Source organism: Dasypus novemcinctus, chromosome 22 (genome assembly GCF_030445035.2).
Source record: "Dasypus novemcinctus isolate mDasNov1 chromosome 22, mDasNov1.1.hap2, whole genome shotgun sequence".
In the NCBI taxonomy this organism is placed as follows: Eukaryota; Metazoa; Chordata; class Mammalia; order Cingulata; family Dasypodidae; genus Dasypus; species Dasypus novemcinctus.
Genome location: NC_080694.1, coordinates 49186626 through 49199926, shown reverse-complemented (window position 1 = coordinate 49199926; position 13301 = coordinate 49186626). Strand labels below are relative to the sequence as shown.

Below are 13301 nucleotides of genomic sequence, written 5' to 3'. Positions count from 1 at the left end.
CCTTTCTCTTTGCCTTGGGTCTGTTCCTGCTGGAAGCTGTAAAGATAGACTAGATCAGAGTTTCCCAAGCCTGGCAGGACAACAGAATCACCTGCAGAGCCTTTAAAAATGGATTTTGGAGCGCTGCCCTGGGCCCACGGAACCCAAACATCCCTGGACGATCTCTTAGAGTCATTGGTTTTTACTCCACAGGTCTGGGTACTGTTGGGTTGGGTGGTCTCTGGGTAGCCCTGCCTGAGTCTTGTTCTGTGTCCTTGCTTGGTGACGGACACAGTCTACTTTTACCAAACCTCATTTTTGAATGTCTGGCTTTTCAAAACTACTGTGTGAAAAGGTGGGCATTTACTTCATCGAAAAACACGTTTGTTTTTAAAATGAGTCACCACATTTTCTTTAAATAGAGCGCTCCCTCGCTACACTTAAGATAAAGGTTTTAAGTTACATATGCATTCTGTGGTATTTGAGATAAGAGCTTGGGGCATTTGAACCAGACTGTCAGGATTTGAAATCTGTAACTACACCTAGGATGTTGGCCAGTTGCATATTCTTTCTGTGCCTCAGTTTCTTCATGAGTGAGAAGGAGATATTAGAACTTCCTAAAAGGCTGCTGTGAGGGTAAAATGAGATGATATATGCACAGTGCCTAGAATAGTGTATGCCGCGTGGTTTGTGATCATCAACCTATAAGGCAGTGTTGATGATATAACTTCTCTTTTGGCAGGATGATAGTTGTGGTCTTGTTTTGTGATGGTTACTTCCGGACCATGCATGATCAGGAACAAGTCAGTATACCGGTTATTCGGCCTTTGCACCAGCACTGTACGCATCTGTAGCTCTGCAAAGCACATGAGCCTTCAGTGTGTTTTTCTGAACTTTGTGTTAGCCCAGGTTGCAAGTATCTGACTGTGATAGGACGCATATGGATTATTTTTATCTTGTTGGAAGGTGAACTGATGAATTGCATGCCTCAGCGAAGGTATGTGTGGTCTGAGTAAAGACCAGCAAACAGAAACCCTGAATGATTGAGGTGTTACACCTCAGAAAGGGTAGCCGGAGTAGTTCTAGGCAGAGGAGAGAGAGAGGAAGTTATCCCAAACAGTATAGCCTTGTGAAAGATGTAACTTGGTACTTGGCATTTTGTTACCTGTGAGTTAGGGAGGTATTCTTGAAATGGAAATAGAATAATAACCTGGAGTTACTGGAAAAGCTAGGCCTATCAAGGTTTGCAGTTATCAGCTGAATGGAAGTGAGCAGGCTGTCTTACAGCTACTCTAACTCTTAGGCGTTTTGTCCATTTTAACAGTTGTGTGCTAGGTAGAAAATTCTCACGTGTAAGTTCGTGGAGAAATAGTTTAATTGCATATGTGGTGTATATATACACACACTTTTTTTTCCCCTCTCAACCTGTGGTGTTTAATGAGAGTAATTTGGGAACATGGAAGTATCTTAAGGATTTTATTGTGAAAAAGCAGGCAGCAAAATGTCCCCTCTCTTGGTCAACCTGTGTGGCCTATTGAGAGGAGACTCAGGTCTTCAGAGTATCTTAATCATGCCTAAGTATCTTATGAAAACTCATACTGTATTACTCACATAGCAGTGCAAGGGCACCTTGAATTTTAAGCAGCTGACATTTCCTATGGTTGCATTTAAAGGGGGATTTTAAGCATTATCTAAACATTTTGCATAAATAATGGCTTCATTTTTGTTCTTGCCATTGATGACTAAACCTGGGCCAGAAAATAATATTGTTCGTGTTCTACTCTGTTATAGTCATTAAGGATTTAAAAAAAAAAAAATTAAATCCTAGAGTAGAATTATTTTGGTGCTAATTATTTTATAAATACAATATAGCCATGACACATCATGACCTAACTGTTGTTTCCAAACATTAGCTGTGTATAGAACGGATGCATTCATTCATTCACTGTGTCTTTTTAAACTACTACATGGTGCTAGGGGAATGAAAGTGAGTAAGAGTTACCAGAAGGAGGTCATATACTTATGGCCAGGTAAGGGAAAGAAGACATGATCTGAAATGGCTCATACAAGGCAGAATGGGGTGGGCGGGGCTTCCTGGGCTTAGTTCAAACCTAGAAGGAATTCAGAACCAGGATGGAGCAATCAGTAAAGATTTTGAGGAGGAAGTATCATTTGACTTGAACTTGCCGCGATGGCTAGCTTTTCTGTGGGAAGAGATGGGAGGGGGCACAGGGCAGCCCCTTTAAGTGGCTGGGACGTCACCGGCACGTTGGTGACATGAAACTGACCTGGCCGTCTTGGCTGACGTGGAGGTGTTGGTTGGTAGACTTCTGAGTTGCTGGAGTCGGGCAGACGGTAGGTGGGACTAAAACTGCTGAGAGGTCAGATCTGGAGATCCATTTGGAGGAGTCACTGACATAAAAGTGATTTTTGAAATTGGACTTTGGACTGTCATGTCCGGCTAAAAGTTTGACCTGTAAGAGGGGACGAATATTTCAGGAGTGATATCCTCTGGTGTAGGGTACGTAAGAGAGAAGATGAGAGATGGTAGAGCGTGGCTTGCGGGCTGGTGTGGTACAGACTTTGTAGGCCTTCTCTCTAGGACTTGGGGTGAAGGTGGGGGGGGGGTGGAGGGGTTGGATGTCTACGGGCGAGATCATGGCGGGGTCTCCCCGAAGATGCTCAGGCACCTTGGAAACGCAGTGCTGAACTGCAGGTCAATGGAATCTTCTTGAAACTTTTATTCCTTTAAGGCCTTAAAGAAAAAAAAGAGAGCTTGAACTAATTTTAGCTAAATCTAATATGTGTGCGTATGGAAATGAAGGCTGTTTTTGAAATTCAGCACATGCAGTATCACTTTTCATTGAAACAGATGATCCCCCTATTTTCCTCTAAACAGTTTTATTAAGAAGATTTTCAGTGAAGTCCTGTACATCTTAACAACAATTCAGCATTTCCTTTGATCTTTTCCACTGTTGATTTATTCCTCTCTTGTGATACGTGTAAATCACTTTGTGTCATCTCCTTGACTCAGGAGCAGTTGTTCATTTGTGGCAATTCATTTACTGTACTTTGATAAATCACATTAATATGGGTGCGCTTCATAACTTCAGAGGGTTTTGCAACGTTTTCATGGGTGCCCTTTTAGACGTGAATATGTATATATATACCCAGCTACTAGCCATGGCTTTTTGACCATTTTGGCTTCCCATTTGTACTTTATAGAAAATACAGGAATATAGAATTGGTGAGCCTTGGCTCTGGGAATAAAGTTAGCCTAAGACTACATGACTCAAAGTGAAGGGCAAGGCTGCAGATTATCTAATTAGGTTGATATTAGCGGGCAGTCTGTAATTAGAGAAAATTTGAGGATTATTTGAGATTTTTGGGGGGACCTGCGTTATTTAGATGGGCTATCTGCCTTATTCTAAATGGCTCATAAGGAATGGAGTGATTCTCTCCCTTTCATAAAAGACAAGAAGATTAGGCAGGGGTGAGAGGAACGGAGAAAATTCTAGGAGCAGATCATTGGCTCTGTAAGTAACCAGTGAGTAAATAATGTGTGAGAAGCATTGTGCCCTCTACGCCCCAAAGGGAATAGAGCGATCAGTGGCTCACACTTACTGTTCTGTGTATCAGCTCATTTAATCCCCCTTGCGACCCTTTGAGCTGGATACCGTTATTTTTCCCATTGCGCAGATGGCGAAGCCAAGGCCCGAGAAGGGTAAGTGACTTGCCACGGTGGCTGGAGCCCAGCCACACTCTTTAGCGGCTGCCACGGATGGTCTCTCAAGCCCTGTGCTTTGCCCTGATGGAGCGCCAAGTTGGGCACAGAAGGCAAGGGGTGCTCAGAAGCCCCGAGAGAGGGACAGCACCCTCTGTCCGTTCTGGCGCCCGTCTGTCCATTCCCACGCACCTGCCGGCCCTGTCTCTGGTGTTTTCTCTCTCTCTTTCACGCTTCCTCCTCCCTTCCTGAAATGCCTACGTCCTTTCACTAATTATTAATTCCAGAAAATGATGACTACGGCAGTAGGCTTATCTGCGCCTCGGGGGTTTGGCCGAAGCCGGGCTCCACGTGTTGCCCGGCGTCGGGGGGCCGGGAGAGGCGGTGAACTTTTGACTCTTCCAAGAGCTTCTCTGGGTCATTGCTCAGCTCCAAGATTTGGCAGCGAGGGACGCTGACTCTCTTGCCGTTTGATAGGTGGTGGCGTGGTGATGCATGCAAGCTCGGAGACCGAACCGTGCAGGGACAGGAGGTCACGCTGCTGACCGGGCAGCTTGTCCCCACCCCTCCCGGCCTGGGTACTGTCTCCGGGGCCAGGCCGGTCAGTGAATCTTGGACTGAAATGCTAGAGGAGAAAAATCACTAGCTGGGGAAGGCCGGCCCGTGAGCGTTACGGGGGAACTGGTGGTGGCCTTGTCGTCTTCAGGGCCAGTGTCCCCCCTGCACCAGCCTGGCAGCCGCGGCCCGCGCCACAGCTGTAATCCTACTTTTTATTTACAGATTAGTAGGCTCTGACTCTGACATATGACTAACCGGGTAGCTCCTCCCGACAACAGTTGTATGTCATCTGCTCCGGAGAACTAATTGCTTGGCAATTCCCCTTTGGTAATTCCCTCTTTATTTTCTGATGAGTTACTTAACAGAGATGGGCTTGTTGAGCAGAGCATTGAGTTTAATGTGCGCTCCAGAATCTCCACTGCAGGCCTGGGGGATATGTTTTTTCCGATCCTGTTTGGCTTTACTGAGGGAACACTGAAACCATTATATGGCCTGTTAATATTTCACTCGATACTAGGTTAAAGACGGAGCCCTGTGCGATTTTCCAAAGGAGACCGAAACCTGGCCTCTTTTTTAAAGGTGCCCCTGTGCATTAGGAAATTATTGAAGAGGGATTTAATATTTATGGAGTGGTTCATACGCTTTCAAAAAATAGGGCTGAAAATGGAGTCGCTTTCCAGAGCGAGCGGGGCGCGGTGCGGCGCACTCGGACTGGGAGTTCGGGGGGCTCAGTTTCTCCTGCCCTGCCACTGGGTAACGCGGCTCACCCGCTTTGCCTTGGTGGGCCTCAGTTTCCCCACCTGCCAAAAAAACCCAAGCATGCTGTACGAGATGATCTCTCAGGCTCCTTCTAGCTCTAACATTGTACAGTTCTGTGATTAGATTTTACCGTAATTCTTCTTTTCAGCTCCCCCAAGACCTTTTGCTTCTGTCAAACATCATTTGCTGTGAGTTTGACTTTGTTAGGTTTTATATTAATGAGAATTTATATTTTCGCTATCGTTGTGTCGTTATTTATAGAGTCAGTCAAAGATGGTGCCTAAAATCATTTATCACCCCATTTATATTAATTTCATTCCTTAATACTCCCTCTGCTCCTTTTTACAGTTCTTGCAACCATGCTCCAAACAACATCCATTTCTGGGAGGCAGGATGCGTTATAACCAGAAAATCTTAAAGCTCATTGTGGAATTATTATTATTTTCTTTGCAAGGAGAGTGCGGGAGCTCAGCTCTTCTTAGCACTGGTACCAAGGGCATATTGTGCTTTTAATTTGCTAGTAGAAATCCTTTTGATAGCACTTGGCTTTACGTGCAGGTGCAGGTTTTCGTCTCTAGATAATTCCTTTTCTCTTCTGCATCAACGTTTCCTATTAGTGTGTACAGCAGTGCCTTGTCTTGGTTAATTTGTAAGCAGTTCATATTGATGTTTCTTGATTCATTGTAATAATAGTGTTTCTTTAGGTGGCTAGTGCAAACAGAAGAAGTGTCATCTGGGAGTTTTTTTGTTGTGTTTCTTTCTGTTCCAGAGGGCAGGGATGAGTGGTAGGGACAGAAGTAGGAATAAGAGGTAAGGAAGAGGCAGTACCTATGGTGGATAATGGGGAGGGCTTTGAAGCAGGGAGACTGAGGTTTGAATTCTGCCCCTGGCTCTTAGCTGTGTGACCCAGGTCACATTTCTTAAATCTGGGACCCTCGGTTTCCTCCTCTGTAAAATGGGGATGATAGCAATAGCTATCTTAGAGGATGGTTGAAAGGATCAAATGAGCACTTCCTCTGTATGGCTTGTAGTAGGAGCTCAAATAATAAAAACAAAAACATTGATGAGGAAGAAGAGAAAGGAGAAGGGGAAAGGGAGAGGGGAGAAAAATAGGGCATTTAAGAATTAGAGGAAAACAGCAGAAAAGGAAGAAGGCTGCCTCTGGGGAAGCCAGGGAAGGAGGGAGGGCCTCAGACAAGCTGGTCCTTGGGGACAGAACCAAGGAAGAGTGATTTGGCTGTTTGGGTTTGAATCCAAATGGACCGAAGAAGCTTGAGAAGGGTCTGGAAACTGTGTTCTCTGCGGGTTGATCTGCTTCACTGCTATGTGACTGAAAGACTCATTTTAAATGTTTTTTTTTTTTTTTGCCACCAAAATGACAAGAAGGGCAAACTGAGAAAAGAAAAAGTTCCCTCTGGTTTCACCATCCCAGTCCATAAATCGTGTTCATTTTGATGTGCTGTCTTCTAGTTCTTGACAACTTAACATCTATCTTAGTTCTGCTGTTTTTCATTTAACCTGAACATTCTCATGTTATGTAGGCATTGTGATTATGAGTTGCAATAGTTATTTAATATTCTATGGAGTTGTTTTATCCTAACTTTAAGTTTTGTATTGCTTTTGGACATTGGAGTTGTTTCTAATAGTTAATTGTTTCTAACAGTCATATCTGCAGTGAAGATCTTTACATACTTAAGCATTTCCTTAAAATATACTCACATCATCAGAAAGCTAAGTCAGAAGGGGCTTGGTCTGAATTGTTTTCTAAAAGGCCTGAACCAGTTTACTTTGTTACTAATGCTGTATGAATAGCTCTTGCTTCAACCTGATGAACTGTTATATGTGTTATTATTTGGCTGGTTTAATGGGCTCCTTGTTTTTAAAATTTGCAAATCTTTGAGCCCTCTCAGAGGTAGAACCTTTCCATGCATGTTTACCTACTAATTGTCCGTTATATAATTAGCCAGTGGGAGCCTCGATGTTTTCTGGTCTATGTGAATGAATCCTTTATATGTTCTAGACATTTCTTTTAGTCATACGTCCTGCAGATATTTCCCCGGTCTTATTTTTTCTAACTTCAGTTGTTTTACTTGTGTTGTAAGAAAGCTCATGTTCTTGAATGCTCTGTACCCAGGGCCAACCTGGTAGGAAAAAGTGAGATTACTGCAGCTCGGATTCTGGAGCCACCAGTCCGGTGCTGCCGGGAATAGTTCTCCTTCCAGCCTGCCCACTGCTTCCCTTGGGGACTGTTCCCTGTTGAAACCCTTGTACTTTCCATTTCCAAAGGCCAAAGGCCCTCTTCTCCTCCTCCCACCATGTGCTCTGCTTCTCTTTGCTCTCTACCCGTGTGATGCCGGGTTCCTCGCTGTCAAGTGCCCCCTGCCCGGCTCTGGGCTTCTCTGCCCTCCCTCCATGGTGACCTGAGATCCTGAGGAAGCCCTGTCCTGGGGAGAGGCGCGCAAGCAGCCCGCCTCTCTGGGGGCTGGGAGTTGAGGTCTGGCCCTGAAGGCTGACCATTATCCCTGGGGCTGAAGGAGGCAGTGGCTCACGCTGTCACCCATGTCCTCCCGCAGGCTGCCCTGCGGGGGCACGGGGACCTCAGGCCTGAAGGTCACTTAGGTTAGTAGAGGGACACTCTGCGGCCCTGCTTTGCTTCCTGTCTTAGCTCTTCCCTCTCTGGGCAGGAGGTTGGGGGCAGTTACCTAAGTTGTGAGCTTTGGGGAAGTCCGGTATCCCAGCGTGAACTTGGCCTGGGGTGGTTTGGCTGTGCTGCACCTCTGTGGCCCTCTGTTAGGCATTCTCTTTATGGTGCTGCACCTCTAAGCCTTCTCAGTAGGCATTATTCTCCGGGTGCTGCACCTCCACAGTGGCCACTCTGTCTGCATTCTCCTCTTGGTGCTGCACCCCTGTGTCCACTCTTCATGTATTCTCCTCCTGGTGTTGTACCTCCTCTAACACTCTTCATGCATTCTCCTCCTGGTGCTGCACCCCTGTGGCCACTCTTCATGCATTCTCCTCCTGGTGCTGCACCTCTGTGACCACTCTTCATGCATTCTCCTCCTGGTGCTGCACCTTCTCTAACACTCTTCATGCATTCTCCTCCTGGTGCTGCACCCCTGTGGCCACTCTTCATGCATTCTCCTCCTGGTGCTGCACCTGCTTTATCACTCTTCATGCCTTCTCCTCCTGGTGCTGTACCTCCTCTAACACTCTTCATGCATTCTCTTCCTGGTGCTACGCCCCTATGGCCACTCTGTCTGCATTCTCCTCCTGGAGCTGCACCTCTATGGCCACTCTGTCTGCATTCTCCTCCTGGTGCTGCACCTCTGTGATTGCTCTTCATGCATTCTCCTCCTGGTGCTGCCCCTCCTCTAACACACTTCATGCATTGTCCTCCTGGTGCTGCACCCCTATGGCCACTCTTCATGCCTTCTCCTCCTGGTGCTGCACCTCCTCTACACTCTTCATGCATTCTCCTCCTGGTGTTGTACCTTCTCTGTCACTCTTCATGCCTTCTCCTCCTGGTGCTGCACCTCCTCTATCACTCTTCATGCATTCTCCTCCTGGTGCTGCACCCCTATGGCCACTCTTCATGCATTCTCCTCCTGGTGCTGCACCTCCTCTATCACTCTTCATGCATTCTCCTCCTGGTGTTGCCTCCCTTCCTTGGGGCTCACCTTCCCCTCACCTCCATCTGGCGAACGTTCCTTGCTAGATCCCTTCTTCAAGGAGTCCTCAGACTAGCGTACCTGCTGTCTGATCTGTGCTCACGTGGCAGTAAGCCTTTGCCTCCGGGAACATTTTCTTCCTCTTGAGTTGTTCACTGCCTGTCTCCCAGCTGGATGGACCCTCTGTGAGAGCAGGGCTCTTGTTCCTTTCCCAGTGTTTGGTCCATAGTGGGCCTGCAGTACTTAGAGGCATTTACTCCCAACCTGAGTTTTTTGTTTTCATTAAACATTTTGTTTATTGAAGTATATCATTCATCCATGAAAATACCTAAGTGATCAGTGTATAGGAAAAGTTGTGAACTTACAGAACAAGCATGTGTATCCTCATACTGAGCTCCCATATATCACGCTGTTGCAGTGTCGTGAGACATTTGTTACAAGCTATGAGAGAACATCCCACTGTGAGTTTTTTAATGATACAAATTGGATGTGATTCCATCTATGCATATGTGCCATGAATTAGAGAACTGTCATCTGGAACCAGTATAGGGCTTAATGGAAAAAACTGTGATTTCCTCTTTGTTTGAATGACTTTATGCTCTGTGCATGCAACAGTGAGTGAAAACATGGTGGAAATGTGTTCGAAGGCTATGCTTAGGAGAAAGAAAGGATAAAGGAAGGACCCATGATGCGTCTTCTGGAACAAAAGCTCTATGCAGCAGAACCCTGGATTTGATTGGTGATACTTAAGTTTTACAGTACTACACTTGCAATCACACAAAACACTAGTAGTGTTGAAATTCAAGAAGGAACATTTGCTTTGTTTTTGAATGGCTAAAACTTTCTTCATGTTGAAAAAGTTCCTTTTGACTTTTGGTTATGTGAGGATTTTTAGAAACACAGCTCTTGTGTTGAATGGATGAACTCATTTGGGCTCCACACCCCTGAAATCTGTTCTCTGCCTGTGCTGCATCTCCCTGAAGCATTCTGGGGACCCCGCTCTCCAACTCAGGTGGAGGTCTCTGCTGAATTCCCCTGAGATCCTTTTCTCTGGAGGAAGTAGTGCTAGAATTCTAAGTGGGGTGGTCAGGTCCAGGTGAAGCACCTTACGGAGGGGAGAACATTTGAAGGAGACGCAGGACCCCTGACAGTGTGTCTGCTTGCATGTGCTGTGTCACCCCGCCCAGCAGGGGTGGGACGGGGGGGGGTGAGAGGACAGTTGGGCCAGGATATCTGCAGCCCCTTTGAGTTGGCCCCCCAGGGGCCCATCTCCTCTCTGTCGTTCCTGGGAGCGTGCCTAGAAATTGCCCTGCTGGTAGGCGAGGACAGCTCTTCCCGACAGAGGGTATCCGTTTTTGGTTTGCTTCTGTTAGAAGTTCTGACAGGTATAGAAAAGGGCGCCTCAGACCCTGGGCACTTGGTCTGTGAAAAACCCCCCCTCAGGGGTGTCCACAAAGCCCTGTGCACCTGGCTGTGCCCTGACGATTCCCCATTGAGGCGGGAAGGACTCTGGATGTATCCCATGTTTCTGGCTCTTTCCTTCCTCCAGACTTCATTTCCAGTTCATCTCTGGAGCTGCCTGGGTCACTGCCACCCAGACCAGTGGGAAGTGTGGCCCCAGGCTGTGACTTTTCGGGGAGACAGCCTATCCATAAGAAGCTGGGGAGAAACAGTTTCCCTTTGGCTACCACCTCCAGTGCCTCTAGTGACACTTTTCATAGGATGAACGATCCCATTTTTTTTTTAAGAGGGGGTCCTAGGCCCACAAGACAAGTTTCTATTATTGTATTGATGGAAGAACAGATGATTGGGTTATTTATTTTAAAATGTCCTTCCATAAAACCTTAATTTCTATTGTGTAGGAAGGAAATATGGTGATAGCATCTGAGCCCAAATTTTTTGGTGTTTTATTTTGGCTTTCCTGTTCTATTTAAGTCTCTGTAACCCCTTATACATTTCTTTACTTTTCAGAAGGAACAGGTTTCATTTTTCTTCATCTAAGCCTCATCTGAATGAACAGTACTATTTTAACAATCTGTGTAAACAGACACAAAAGGAGGAAACTACTTTTATTTTCCTTCCAGCAAACTTCAGTCTATTTCAGTCATCTTAGAGATTAGAATAGGTGACTGTGAGTAATCAGCAATGCTAAAAAGATGAAAAATATTTTTGAGTGTGACCTTGAAACATGAGTCTTACCCGTACCATATGAGCCTTTTGCAGACAAAACTCCAGAAGTCACAGTTCATTTTGATTTTAAGTCCCGGAGGGTTGTTATTACTCTATGAAAATGAACAAACATTAGCTGTTTGCTATTCTGCTGTGCAGAGAACAATTAGTGACCTGACTAATTTCAGAGTTTCTGTCTCTAAATAGTCCACTTAATTTAACTCTTTCCGCTGACATCTCAGGAAATCATTTCCTTAAAAGAAAAAAAAAAATTGTTTTATCTTTCCCATTTTGAATGTCTAGGGTTTTCAGAGATGCCTATTGGGATAAAGTCCTATGTTTGCTGCTTGTTTCTTTGTTTCTTGGTAGCTTTTTGCAGTCTGAGCCTCTGATTGAGTAATTTACAGCTCTGACTACCATGGTCATCCAAACAAAGTATATTGACTCATATGTCATGGGTGCACCTTCATTTTTAATAGCACAGCCCTGACTTTAGAGTGTCTCATGTAAATTGTTTCACTGGGTAGTCATAACCACCCCGGGAGCAGAGAGCGCCCTCCTCATTTTCTATGGGAGGAAACACATCCTAAGAGGTTGAGTGACTTGCTAGAAACGCATGGAACCCATGCCGCAACCCCAGTTTTCTGGCATCACTGAGATACCCCAGGGATTACACAGTCCCCTCTCTGAATCTGTAGACTGAGAAGACAATGCTTTGCTTGACTGAGTTGACTCAATTGAGCAATTTTGAGATGGACATGGAAAAGTGAAGAAATGCTAGAGTCTAGGCCCCGAAAATATGCAATCACCCGATACCCCTTGGAACATTTATTTATCCCTTTAGGTGTTACATGTTTTTGTAGTGCCTAAGCCTAAACTTGCTGGATAGGTGGAAAGTATTTTTTTGTTTTGCAGCCCCAGCTTCTTTAAAGTTGAGCTTCTAGAACTGTATTTCCTTTAATGTACCAGTGTCAGCAAGGCTAAAAACATCAGGAAAACAAATCGATCTTGTATATGGAATCTTGAAATCTGATGCCATCGTTTTGGAGTTCTTTTCCTCTGTGGATGGGAAAATATTACTGTCAGATCCTTTTAGTGTGTGTAAGATCCTACAGTCTTTCACGGGATGTCAAGTAAGAGTGTAGAGGGAAGTCCATTGGTACATCTGTGAATCCAGCTTACATCAACCTGTGCTGGAGAGAGAGCCAGGGCAGGACGTTTGTGGGTCCAAGGTGCCTGAGTGACCTTCCATGATAATTAAGTATCTACTGTCCTGCAACAGCTAGTAGTTAATCTTCTAGTAAAAACCAACAAAACCACCATTCATCTCTTGCTTCCAGGAGCATGTGCAGTCACTGCTGTGAAGCCCTGTCTTTCTTTGCAGAAGAATTTGGTGGCTGGCGACCGTGCTACCAGTTTCAGAAATGCTTAGAATCTGCTCCTCTTTTCGATCGAAGCTAGATTTTAATATCTGGATGCCTCATGAGTGAAACTGCACATGAGACTATGGCCATCTAACTTAGGTGTACTCTCTCCGTCTCTTTGCAACTTTTTCCCCAGGAGTTTTGCTCGGAGATGGCGTGGCTAAGCGTGTTTCTGACGGGTCCCAGAGACCCGCTGGGAGGCATCATGTGTCACCGTTGTATTCAGGGCCACCCCAGAGGATGACATCAGCTTCAGTGACCTCCTCTTGGACATCATCCCTGAGAAACGGAGTTTTAGTTCTCTGTTTCTGACTGATTTTGAACAGGCGAGGACGGTGTCAGATGTACCGCTTGACCGGCTTGCGGCTATACACCTTTGTCGTGTCAGAGCCCGGACTTCCTCTTGAGCACTTGTAGAGTCTTTGCACAAATATGCGAGGAAAAAAAGGGCACCGATACACTCTTTGCATCTTGGAAAGTCCAGGCGTAGGCCTGGGGTGGCCAGGGGTCCAGGCAGGAGAGGAAAGATGCATCTTGTGCAGGCTTGTTCCTGCTCATTCTAGCCCGTCTCCTTCCACAGACCTAACTTGTAAATACTCGAGAGATGTTTTCTTGTAGGAATGTGTGGATTGTTGGATTGGAGTAATTTTCTCCCTGGATTTCTAGTGTTTAGCTGACTGGTATTAAAAAAAAAAGTTCTATCAAAATAGCAGGGCTTATTTTGTAAAGTTTTAGGTGCTTAACGATGGCACAGAATAAAAATTTTGATTTTCTTTATTATAAGTTACAACAGCAATGCAAAGGGTTAGATTGATGTTTTGTCAGGAAAGGGTCAAAATGGAAAATTTGCAACAAAGACAAACTAGAATAGAAGTACAAACTGAGGCTGACAAATATATGCCCCTTGTTGGGAGTTCAGCTCATGGAATGTTATGTAGGACAAAAAGAATGGAAGAGAGATTTCAGTAACATTTTGTTCTCTGTCAAAAACCTTCTGAAATATAAATCTGCTGTGTATTG

The 13301-nt window shown here is 45.3% G+C and overlaps 1 protein-coding gene across 10 annotated transcripts in view; it reads left to right on the top strand.

Moving 5' to 3' along the window:
- Positions 1-13301, top strand: part of ATXN1 (ataxin 1) — a 417609-nt gene that overhangs the window by 8644 nt on the left and 395664 nt on the right. The window lies entirely within an intron of this gene.